Here is a 12,879-nt window from a genome sequence, read left to right on the forward strand (position 1 = left end):
CCTTGCAATGTTGCCGCGTTAATTCACGTCTCCGGGATATGAGTGCACATCATGTGAGGACGTGAATTCACGTCTCCGGGACGCGGCGGGTTAATGTATTTTTCTTTACTGTTATCTTCAGATTTGTTTGTTGCCGTCGTTACCTGCTTATAGAGCTTAAAAAAGTGCGGAGAAGTAACGTGACATTGAAGTAAAGAATATTGTGAAAAGGACTCAAAAATGGAAAATCATTGGCTGTTGATGAGATATATGCAAAGATGATGAAGAATAGTGGAGGGATAGTAATGAAACTTTTATTGGAGATACGAAAGAACACGTGGATGAGTGGAACTGTACCAGCACAGTAAATGAGAGCTGTGACAGTGGAAGTGTATAAAAGAATGACATGAGCGCAAAACTAATCATGGTAGAAGTCTCTTGAGTGTTTTAGGAAAGACAAACAGAGAAAGCTTGATGAGTGATGAACAGGGAGGCTTTAGGAGTGGTTGGCGTTGTGTGGATCAAATATTCACAATGAGATACCTTGCAAAGAGGACTGTAAGGTATTTCTGATATGTATGGATATAGAGAAAGCATGGGAAAAGGTAAACAGAGAGGGTATGTGGAAAGTCTTGCTCATGTGTGGTGTAGAGCAGTGCCTTTCAACATTTTTTAATGTCTTCCGCCCTTAGTGAAAGCACCGATAGGTGTCCACTCCAGGTAGTCATTGTTTATCTTTTTTACTGATATCTACTCTCAGTCATTTCCTGTGGCACCTCACGGGATCCACAGGGCCTCGATGAACTCTCTCCACCAATATTTGTCTCTTGCAATCTCCTTCAGGTCCAACCAACACTCCTCTCCTGTTTCTCTTTTCGTTGTCCTCAACCAGGTTTCCCTCGGCCTACCTCTGCCTCTTCTTCCTCTAGCAGTCCACTCTGGCTTATCCTGTATTAAACTGCCTTCTTTTCTATATTCTACAAGGGAAAAAAGTATTTTCACAACTATGTACTGAGTATAGATAAAGTATAATGGAGAGGAATGACTGTAAACACAAAACTGTCATTTTGGAATAGAACAGGTTTTTCCTTGAAGGAAAAACTAAAATATGTGTTACATCACTGTAAGTTTTAAGGATTAGGTTACTTGGCTAATGATGTAGCCTACATTGCATGCTATCATGTGCAACCTAGACATCAGAAGGCTTTCATATGCTTCCAACATGAATGGATCCAATTTAAAATGACATAAATTTTCACTGATTACATCTGAGAAGTCTTACTTATACAGGTTCAATCGGTAGAAAGGCGGCCTGCAGTCTTTCCGGACCCAGGTTCAAATCCCCGCTGGGGCAGGGAACAGTTTAAGGATTTGAATTTCATAATGTCAGGCTTTACTGATCTACCAGAAGACCTGCCAACATGTCTTAAAAACACCCCCGCTAATACCAATACACCAGTCCTGTATGAGTCAGCCCTAGCATGTATTCAATATGGACGGTGGGTGATAGCGCCGAAGTGGTGACATGTGGAAGTGTATGGTATGTAGGAGGACTATTGGGCCTTGACAGCAAGATGTGAAGCCTATGCCCAGAGTCGGACACATAAAAAAAAAAAAAAAAGATATAGTACTGACATCTGCAGGAACCTGGCTGTTTACCCCTCACATAACTCCTTGCAGTGTGGATTATCTAGCAGGACAACCCAGAAATCCACGATATGGGAAAATGTTTTGAAAGCTACTTTTCTCGTGTCATCCGTTCAAAGCCCCAGTAGGGAGTCAGAATGATCAGTCCCCTCACATAATAATAGATTGTGAACCCACATTTTGGAGATTAAGTTATTATTATTATCCTCTAAGAAATACATGTCAAAGTTTTCCTCCTGGCTTATCCAAAATTCATCAATGATCAGTGAGAGTAACCATTATCTGTCTTTTTTTTTTTTTTTTTTTATTACAGAAGATGAACAGAGGAAGGAGAAACAATTAAATTTTAAAAAATCCATACACCAGATTACTGGTGTCCTCCATTCATAAAAATTCTGCAACAGTTGGACTTGAACTGCTGTAGGTTGAAGTTTGCGGGGAAACTCTTCTGGGGAAGTGAGTTTAAAAGGGAAGCAGTTCAGGGAAAACAGAATTCTGACATGCAGAAGTACAGCAATATGGCTCTGTGGCAGTCCAGTCATGAGCGCTACCAGATGCCCGTGTAACACGGGGGAAGATGTGGAGAGGTGGCACAACGGATGCAAGTTCGTCTGAGCATTAGCCATAAAAGTATCTGTAAAATAATGCAAAGGAGGCAAAATTCCTTCTTACTTGTAGGGGAAGTAGTTCATTTGTAATAGTAGGGTTATTAATAATTCTTATACAGTAGCTTTGTTCTTAAATTTGCCCACTTGTTTTAGTGAAGCCTATCGACATCACCCCACAAGGGTGAACAATACTCTAGCTGAAAGAGCACATGATACCTTGTAGATTATGGCGAACTGCTTGTCGATGAAGAAGTAACAGATTCTGTACACTAATCCAAGTTTCTCTGAAGCTGCTTTAACAACTGATTAAATACGAGAGGTCCATTTGAGGGTATTGTTAAGTGAAACACTGAGAACTTCAGTACTTTTAGAGATAGGAATATTGGTTGCAATGAAGGTGACATAGGAATCAGGCAAAATGTGTCTATTAGAAAATATTATATACAGTATATATATCTGGTTTTCCTATCATTCAATGAGACAGTGTTATTTTGTCCCCATTCTGATCTTAGATAGGTCTTGATTTATGGAGATTGCTGTACTGCGTTGGGAGTTGGAGATATGAAACTTTATTAATGGGTGTTTAAGTGTGAAGGAACTGTGAAGCATTGAGTCATCTGCATATGAGTAAATGGGATTATGGGTGACAGACAAGAGATTATTAATTTGAATGAGAAACAGGGTGGGAGCCAGGACTGATCCTTGCGGCATTTACAGAATGGACATTAGAATAGGCACGATCTACTTTTATCTTTCTGTCGCTAAGATATGAGGAAATCAGTGAAACAAAGATGTTAAGCCATAGCATGGGAGTTCGGATTGCAGGGAATGGTGCCACACTCAGTCGAAAGTTTTAGAAATACCAAGGGTTACTGCATGAGTATCTCCATTGTGGACAATTGACTGATGGATGGAATTAGTAAAGAGATTGAGTATGTCAACAGTTGATCATTCGTGGCAAGAACGATACTGTGTCACTGATTATTAAGGTACTGGATTCAATATCTTTGACAATGTGCTTATTAATGATAATCTCAGATACTGTCCTTTAATAAGAGGAGATGTGTTAGCTCTTGATCTGTAATCAGAGGGATCAAGGGAACTTGCTTTTTTTCGGAAGTGGGTGGATATTGGCTTCATTACAAGAATGAGGGAATGAAAAAGTACGTATGCTTAGTCTGAATAATTTAGCTGGAACAGGAACAAGTTCTAGGGAACACTTTTTTCATTACAATTTGGAGGAATTTCATCTGGATCTTGGGCTTTGTTGGTTAGCAAACTGTCTAGGAGAGATATTATGTATCTAATCTATGTCTTCAGCGAAGCAAGTTCGGGAGAGTCAAGTTCTAGTACAGGAACGTTCTGATTGACTTCCTATAAGGTAGAATTTCTGGCAAACGTACTGGCAAGGATGTTAGCTTTTCCACGAGGGTCATTAATAGTGTTTGCATCTAAAGATTTTCATGGGGAATGTGTGCTGACTTGTTGAAGTTATTTTTGAAAGATGCCTTCATCCTTGAGGGAGTGACACACTAAAGCGGACTGTTCTTAAGCCAGTCTTTACTTATATCTAGTAGATAGGACGATTTGCATCACAGGACACCTGATTCCGAGCACAGTAATAGCAGGACTTACGGTCGTATGTTTAACCCAAGCAATGTGGTGACTTTTTTGTATCCTATCATTGCTGCTGCCACATACCTAATTATTTAATCCTTTACAAGTAAAGGTGTTAACCACCAAGTGTCATTGATACACCAGGTACACCCGCGAACCAAAGTTTCGGTACCCCCCCTCGATGGAAGGAAGTGGAAGTCAGGGTTAGAGAGAGGGCAGGTGAACGGACAACCGTGAGTGGTACTTTGGAACTGAGCTACGAGGCGAATAGTGAGAAACCTAATGACACTGGATTTGAAACATTTCCATGCTATTCACCAGCAAAACATTATACGCTCGTAACATACATACTGTAACATATAACATAGACTACTGTGTTATCATGGTGTCCTGTGATATTGACCCATCTGTTTCGGATCCTCATCATACAAATAAAGCACCGAGCCAGTTGTATATAAGTTGCAACTTGTCATTATAACTACAGTCATAATTTTTGTGAATGTTATCCCTGGATTGTCTATAGCTATAATAAAGAATGAATGTGAATTTAATGTTGATTTTCACAGTAGTTGTGCTGATGGTTATAAATGTGGCAATTATTTTATGTGGACGACTAAACCACATTGTGATGGACAGCAGAGAGCATTCGCCAATAATTTACTATAACCAGATGAAATTAGATGCAAACAACACAAAATATTATGAGACAACGAAGACACAGCTGTGGTATCCTGCTCCGCCTTGTTATCAAGGCCTTAACTGGGGCTTCACCTCATACGTGCATTATTTTCCTTCAGTCTCTGCCTCTTTTATTACTCTTGCTTCCCGATATCCTCTTACTGCGAGTCATCATATTCCTTGAAGGGTTTCTTGTCGTCCGGTCCTATAACCCGTACTGTATTACATTATTCCTGGCATCATCACTCCCAAACAAACAACGTTAGCCCAAGACTGCTGAATCTGTTAATATCATTTTTGCTACTGCCACTACTATTCCCCCTATCCCCATTGTGTCTACTGCAATTTCCCTCACAGTACTACTACTGCTACTCCTATTACTACTCCACTATAAATCTGTATAATAATACATATGATTGTCCTTATATCTGTGTATCTGTTAATCATATTGTCCCTGTCCCACCGTCGACAACTCGTCACTGACCTGGCACCGCTACTCCAGTTCCCATCCACCATGGATTCTACTCCTCCCCCACTCAGACACCACATTACCCTTCTCCTCATCCTTGGGCCAGAAGGCCTGTTGTTCACCCTTTACCAGTGAATATACATGGCATGCATTAATAATAAAAAAGAAGGCATTTGAGAGCTAAACGGTAATCGCCCTCTGAAATATTCTGTTTGCCAAGTCCAAACTTTAGGCCATATTTTGATACCATGAAGGTTTTATGTTGATAGCTCAAGCCATTCATGAGATTTAATGGTGCTAAAGGCAAGCAATAAAAACTAGTTGACCTTTAGCAGTTAGTTTGGTGACCTTGACTCTGACCCCGAGTTGCCATTTTCGAACTCCTCCAAGATTTTGGCCATATCTTGATACGCTGAAGGCTTCATGTTGATAGCTCAAGCCGTTCATGAGATATAATAGGAACACACACACACACACACACACACACACACACACACACACACACACACACACACACACACGCACACACACACACACACACACACACACACACACCACACACACACACACACACACACACACACACGCACACACACACACACACACACACACACACACACACACACACACACACACACACACACACACACACACACACACACACACACACACACACACACACACACACAGATGCAGTTAAAAACATGATCGCTCCGGCTTCTAAAGGTAGGCGATAATATTATAATAATAACAACAACATCGTAGATGTGTACTGTATTGTTCCTAACATTACACTTAATAACTGCAGACCCAAACGTGCTTATATTACGGAGCACTGATATATTAACTACAAAATCGACCACAGACCGTTCTTATCATTACCACTGCACCTTCCCTATAGCACTTCACCATGGTAATACAACCCACTGTAGTCCTCTGTGAGATCGCTACACGTGTTTGGGAAAAATAACAGTGCGCAACATGCCTACAAACCACTAAAATAACCATATGATGTTTCACTGACATCCATCAAATAGCCTAGGAGAAGTTAGTGGACAAACAAACAAACGACTGGACACACACAGACAGAAGCAGAATGTCTCGCATCGGTATGTAACGACCTGACAAAACTCTTGTGATCCTGCATTGCAGATGTCATCACAGAAATAATAATAATAATAATAATAATAATAATAATTAATCACATGTTATTAGGCACGATACTGAGAAGGACATACATTGGAATAGCATGTGTCGACGCAATGCAGAATCTGTTTGCCATGACAGAAGGTTGGGTTGCGGTCAAACATTAATTTAGTATTACTATAACCCTACCATTACGACATATTATGGCAATGTTTGGTTTTATATGTCACAGCTGTTTTCACTTGTTTTATCAGGGGGATTATGGTGTTTGTCCTCCTCTGTATCATGGATATTATCATGTGCTTACTACTACTACTACTACTACTACTGCTACTACTACTACTACGATTATTATTATTATTATTATTATTATTATGATGATGATGATGATGATGACACCTACAAAGCAGGATCGTAATAGTTTTGTCAGGTTGTCATACCGATGCAAGACATTCGGCCTCAGTCTTATGTCCAGCCGTGTGTTTGTTTGTCCGCTAACTTCTAGGCAATTTAATCGATGTCAGTGAAACGTCACAGGTGTATTTTAATGGGTTGTAGGCATGTTGTGCGCTGTTATTTTTTCCAAACATGTGTAGTGATCCCACAAAGGATTTCAGTGGGTTGTATTACTATAGTGAAATGCTACAGGTAAGGTCCAATGGCAATGATAGGAACGGTCTGTGGTCGGTTCTGTGGTTAATATATCAGAGCTCCGTAATATAGGCACATTTGGGTCTGCGACTTTCATAATTATGTAATGTTCGGAATACTGCAGATGTATGTTGTTGCTGTCAATTTTATAATTATTCTTATTAATGCAGGCCACGTATATTCACCGGTAAAAGGTGAACAACAGGCCTGGTGGCCCAAGAAGGAGGTGAGGGGTAAAATGGTCGGAGTGGGGGAGGAATAGAGCTCATGGCGGGTGGGAGAGAGGGGGGTGGGGTGCAACTGGGGTAGCGGTGCGGGGTAAGTGACGTGTTGTCGACGGTGGGACAGCGACAATATGATTAACAGATACACAGATATAAGGACAATCATATGTATTATTATACAGATTTATAGTGGAGTAGTAATAGGAGTAGCAGTAGTAGTACTGTGAGGGAAATTGCAGTAGACACAATGGGGATAGGGGGAATAGTAGTGGCAGTAGCAAAAATGATATTAACAGATTCAGCAGTCTTGGGCTAACGTTGTTTGTTTGGGAGTGATGATGCCAGGAATAATGTAATACAGTACGGGTTATAGGACCGGACGACAAGAAACCCTCCAAGGAATATGATGACTCGCAGTAAGAGGATATCGGGAAGCAAGAGTAATAAAAGAGGCAGAGACTGAAGGAAAATAATGCACGTATGAGGTGAAGCCCCAGTTAAGGCCTTGATAACAAGGCGGAGCAGGATACCACAGCTGTGTCTTCGTTGTCTCATAATATTTTGTGTTGTTTGCATCTAATTTCATCTGGTTATAGTAAATTATTGGCGAATGCTCTCTGCTGTCCATCACAATGTGGTTTAGTCGTCCACATAAAATAATTGCCACATTTATAACCATCAGCACAACTACTGTGAAAATCAACATTAAATTCACATTCATTCTTTATTATAGCTATAGACAATCCAGGGATAACATTCACAAAAATTATGACTGTAGTTATAATGACAAGTTGCAACTTATATACAACTGGCTCGGTGCTTTATTTGTATGATGAGGATCCGAAACAGATGGGTCAATATCACAGGACACCATGATAACACAGTAGTCTATGTTATATGTTACAGTATGTATGTTACGAGCGTATAATGTTTTGCTGGTGAATAGCATGGAAATGTTTCAAATCCAGTGTCATTAGGTTTCTCACTATTCGCCTCGTAGCTCAGTTCCAAAGTACCACTCACGGTTGTCCGTTCACCTGCCCTCTCTCTAACCCTGACTTCCACTTCCTTCCATCGAGGGGGGGTACCGAAACTTTGGTTCGCGGGTGTACATATCATTGATATACACAGTTCATTCATCCATCTACCATCCTGTCATTTTTTGTACAATCAGGGACGTAGAGGCTCGGGGATAGGCTGCTCAGTCCCGACAGGCAAGGAATCCTAACTTTCTTCAGATGGAAACCCATCCAGGGTCCACTGGGTTGGAGCGCCTTAACCCACCAGTCCATCAAAAGTCATTTGGTTATTTGATTATCATCTACCGTAGTAATGAGTTTTCTGGTTTACAGGACACTACTACATAGGCAGCACTACATAGGGTGAGTGGATGATGAGTGCCCTCGCTTACTACACATCGTTTGTGTGTGTGTGTGTGTGTGTGTGTGTGTGTGTGTGTGTGTGTGTACCAGCTGCAGCGAGGTATATAATATCTGCGAGGGAAATGAGTAGGATAATTGCTTCCACATCATATCTGGCACTTTGTTCAAACACGAAAATTTTCTGGTGCCATCAGTGTTGTGTGGGTACACACTGGTTCATTTACCACAAATACCTGCATTGTAGGTTATCAGCTGTAGAGAAAAAATGAAGCGAAAGAAAATCACGAATGTAGTGTTGGTCTCTGCTCTGCCTGTGGTGAATAAATAGATGGATAGACAGACACACACAGAGATATACAAAGAAGTAGATAGACGGACAGGCACGCGTATATATAGAAAGAGCCAGAATTATTGCATAGGGTGATAGATAGTTCAGTAGACAGCTACGTAGATAGACACTTTGGCAGACAGGTATGCAGACAGGCAAATAGACTGCTAGAGAGCTAGGCAGAAAGACAGATAGGAACAGTCAAATAGACAGAAACAGAGATAAACAAAGGTAGATATACAGGCGGGCAGACAGACGACTAGCTAGGCCATATTACTAGTTGTCGAGGTGTAGGGTGCTGAGGCTAGGCTCGCTTATTCCACAACATTGATGGGTGGATAACCAGTGTACCCCGTGTGGGCATTACAGGATTTAAAACCCTTCTGCTGCCTCTTGGAGTGTCGAACCCATGCACACAATGCAATGGCATCACTCACACTGACAACTTTACCATCTTCAACCCCACCATGCAAGTTGTATTATTTTGTGATGTATTCAGACCAATGTGGTAATGAAAGAATTCTTGAACGTTGTATCTATTCCCACCAACAAACAATGAACAGGATGTTAAGCTCTAATATGTTAAAAAATGCTGAAAAAGAGCTATTAGGAAGTCTCCAAAGACAACGAGAATATGGGTTCATAGCTGAAATTACGACTCCGAACCAAGATCATATACCCCTTCTTTACGATGACGTAATTTGTTAAACTCTTGCTACAGTCAGATGCTTTCCCTACGTGTAGGAGAGGCCCCTAGCATCGAAAAGGTTAATGAAGGCTATTTCTCACTCCCAGTACCAAGCCTTTTCTACGCTGAAAAAAATAAAAATCAGGATATAGCAAGACCCAAATACAAAGAAATCGGCATGATACATAGACTGTAGCAGGCCTCCCCTCGGGTAAGTTAAACTGTGTCGAAGCAGCAAGGATATGCCTGAAAAGACGTCCTCGTGTTCAAGAGTTAGTAACTGCACCTGATGGGCAAAACATTTGTAAAGGCATTCCGGATCCTTGGTAGCTTCAGAACCACTGTTTTTTTTTTTTTTTTTTTTTTAATGCGGTTTGCAAATGCTTTACATTCCTAGGTCCTGTCCTTGGTCGTCACTGGTTGGTCTGTCCTGGCCAGAGGAATTTCGTTTGTGTTTTTAGTTCGCTTTTTTCCGGGGAGTGGTATTAACCCTCCGTCAACCCACTTGTTGACACGTAGGGATTACGTGTTGGTTGGTTATAAGGTTACTTAGCCAAACTGTAATACTCTTTATTAGGTGATGCAGCTAACGATATGCTATCGATGATAAAATCTGTCAAATAAATTCTGCCAAACAAGAGTTATTGAGACAAAAGTAACCTTCTCTTTGCTGATATGAACACCGAACCTGTAATGTTATTGTATTTATCAATATTCAGGGGTAAAACAGCAAACTTTTTAAAATATACGGTGCATTTTCAAAATTCTGAGACGAATACAAATTAATTAAAAGACATCCATGATCAAAGCGACCCTTGACTTAATTTTGACGAAGCTGGAAGCACCACCCTTTAACTCCAACACTTTGTTGTTCAGGATTTAAATACGCGAATCCTAGTGAAGTGCATTTATAAATTATCAGTACATAAAAGTGCGGCCTAAAACAGACAAAGTAACATGACGTTTATGGCAAATGTGGACGAAAAGCACCAATGTTAAACTTTTCAGTCACGCGATTTCTTTACATGATTCTATTTTCAGATTTTAATCAACATAACGGCCTCATGAACTATATATTCAACCCCTGTTATCCATAAAGCATACCCTCAGGTTTATATAATTCTTTTGAAATAGGAGTAATAATGATGAAAAGCACGTCCTTGCACTTTTCCATTTTCAGTTTTATCGGCACATAATCCTGGTTCCAGCTACATCTCACAGGGGCCAACCCCACACCCACCCATCTTTCCCTAGGGACCTGTTCCTACACTGACAGTGTTCTCACATTACTCTATATTTCCCAGTGGACCAATGTTCACCATGAATCTGCTTCCCTCATGGATCTAGCTTTACCTATGTGCCTGTTTCACCATAGAGCAATTTTCACAAAGGTTGTATATTCCTCATGGACTGTATTTTCCCCACGGTGTCTTTTGCCATGAATGTGCTGTACCTCATTAACTCACTTTACAGTACATCATGAACATGTTTTCCCCTAGAACCTGTTTCTCCCTATGGACCTATTTTTCAGTTATGGACCTATTTTTTCTTCCAAGGGGAAACAATGAGTGTTCATATGGACCAAATATCTCCCAAGGACCTGTTTCCCTCATGGACCTGTTTTACCCATTGTACCTACGTGTACAATTGGGTCCGATCCCCCTGGATCTATTTTCCCCATGTACGTATTTTCTCTCACAGACCTATTTTTCCATGGATTTGTTTTTTTTTTACCATGAAACTGTTGGCCTCCATGAAACTATTTACCACATTGACCCAGCATTTCCATAGGACTGTTTTGACCTCCCTGGTCATACTTCTCCCTTCAGCCTGTTTTTGCCATAGACCTGTTTTCCCTTCATGGCAAACACTGACTCTCCACATGGCTCTATATTCTCCCGTGGACCTATTTCCCCTGTAGAACTATTTGTAGCTACTGAATGTATGTTTTCACTTGGACCCATTTCCCTGAAGGACTTAACCCTTTAACCGCGGGTGTCATTCCAGAATGACATTGACAAAAAACTGGACCAAACCGCGGGTGTCATTCTGGAATGATCGTGAATATTTTGAACACTGCGCGTTTTCCCGGCGCACAAAGTGTCTCACGCAAGAGTAGCTGTCGAGTTCTTTCACGCCAGCCATCCCACACCTCCCTCCTCCAACCCCGAGGGGGCCCCCCCCACCCCTGCCCTGACCCGCATCAGTCAGTATCTGTCCAGCTCTGTGCGTGATAATGGCGCTCCGTCCCGACTCATCGTCGCTCGCTTCCTCCTCTACAATGATTAGTGCTAGTGTTCCCTCTACCTCTACACCGGTAAAGGAACTGCCGATGGCGAGGCAGAAGGGGTTGAGCACTCCTGAAATTAGAACTGAGCTGGACAAAACTGTAAGTACTACTCTTGACTGTGGCAGTGAAAGTGACACACTCACAGCAAGCAGTGATGATTTGACAGTGATTGGTGGTGAACCATTTTCCATTGATAGTGACAGTGATGAAAGTGATCGTGTTGTTTCCCCCCCACCACCCCCAACTTACTCTGGGAAAGGAAAGGCTCCTATGGGCAAATCTGGTATTGCACGTGGGAAGGGAGTGAAGCGCAGGCTCACGTCTCCCACACCAGGCCCTAGTAAGCATTTCCCATCAATTTCCCGTTCCCCTAGCCCTATTGCCCTCACATCATCATCATCATCTGCCGTGCCCTCTCCTCAGTCTACATCATCTGAGGAGTATGAATTCCCAAAGCCTGCAAAGCGAGGGAAGGCAGGCCGTGCAGGCCGTGCAGGCAGGGCAGGCAGGCCTAGAACAAAGGGGATGTGTGGCAGTTGGAGGGCAAAGCTGGGCGATAAGCGAGGAGATAAGCGAGGTGATAAGCGGGGTAGAAAGGGTCAAGTTTCACCAAGCACCAGGTCAGAAACCCCCCTGCCTGCCCCCCGCTCAGCTCCCTCACCCTCGCCACCCCCCAGCTCACTGCCCCCGCACTCACCCCCCTCCCCGTTGCCTCCTGCCTCACCCCCCTCCCGCTCGCCTCCTGCCTCACCTCCTGCCTCACCCATTGCCTCCACCTCAGCTCCTTCTCACGGGGAAACGAGTGGAATGCAACCTGCCACTGCCACTGAACCACGCACAGGGAAAGTGGATGCATTTGTTTGGTCTGATGGTGCAGATTTTCAGCCACACAATCCACCGTTTGATATGACAAATGCTGGAATACAGCCTGCCTTCCCATGCAATGCAGGAGATGACTTTGTTGACTACTTCCTGGCCTTCATGGATGATGAAATCGTGCAGCATGTCAGCGATGAGCCCAATAGGTATGCAGCTCAGTGTGCAGCAGAAGGGCTGGGACCTATTGGCTCACCAAAGCAAGTGTCATGGTTGCCTGTCGGAATCAGAGAGCTGTATGTTTTTTTTGCCCTAATGTTTCTTATGCCCCATATAAAGAGACATGAGTTGGAGGA

The sequence above is a fragment of the Coenobita brevimanus genome, chromosome 34 (assembly GCF_032717465.1).
Source record: "Coenobita brevimanus isolate Jiangsu-jjx chromosome 34, ASM3271746v2, whole genome shotgun sequence".
Taxonomy (NCBI): Eukaryota; Metazoa; Arthropoda; class Malacostraca; order Decapoda; family Coenobitidae; genus Coenobita; species Coenobita brevimanus.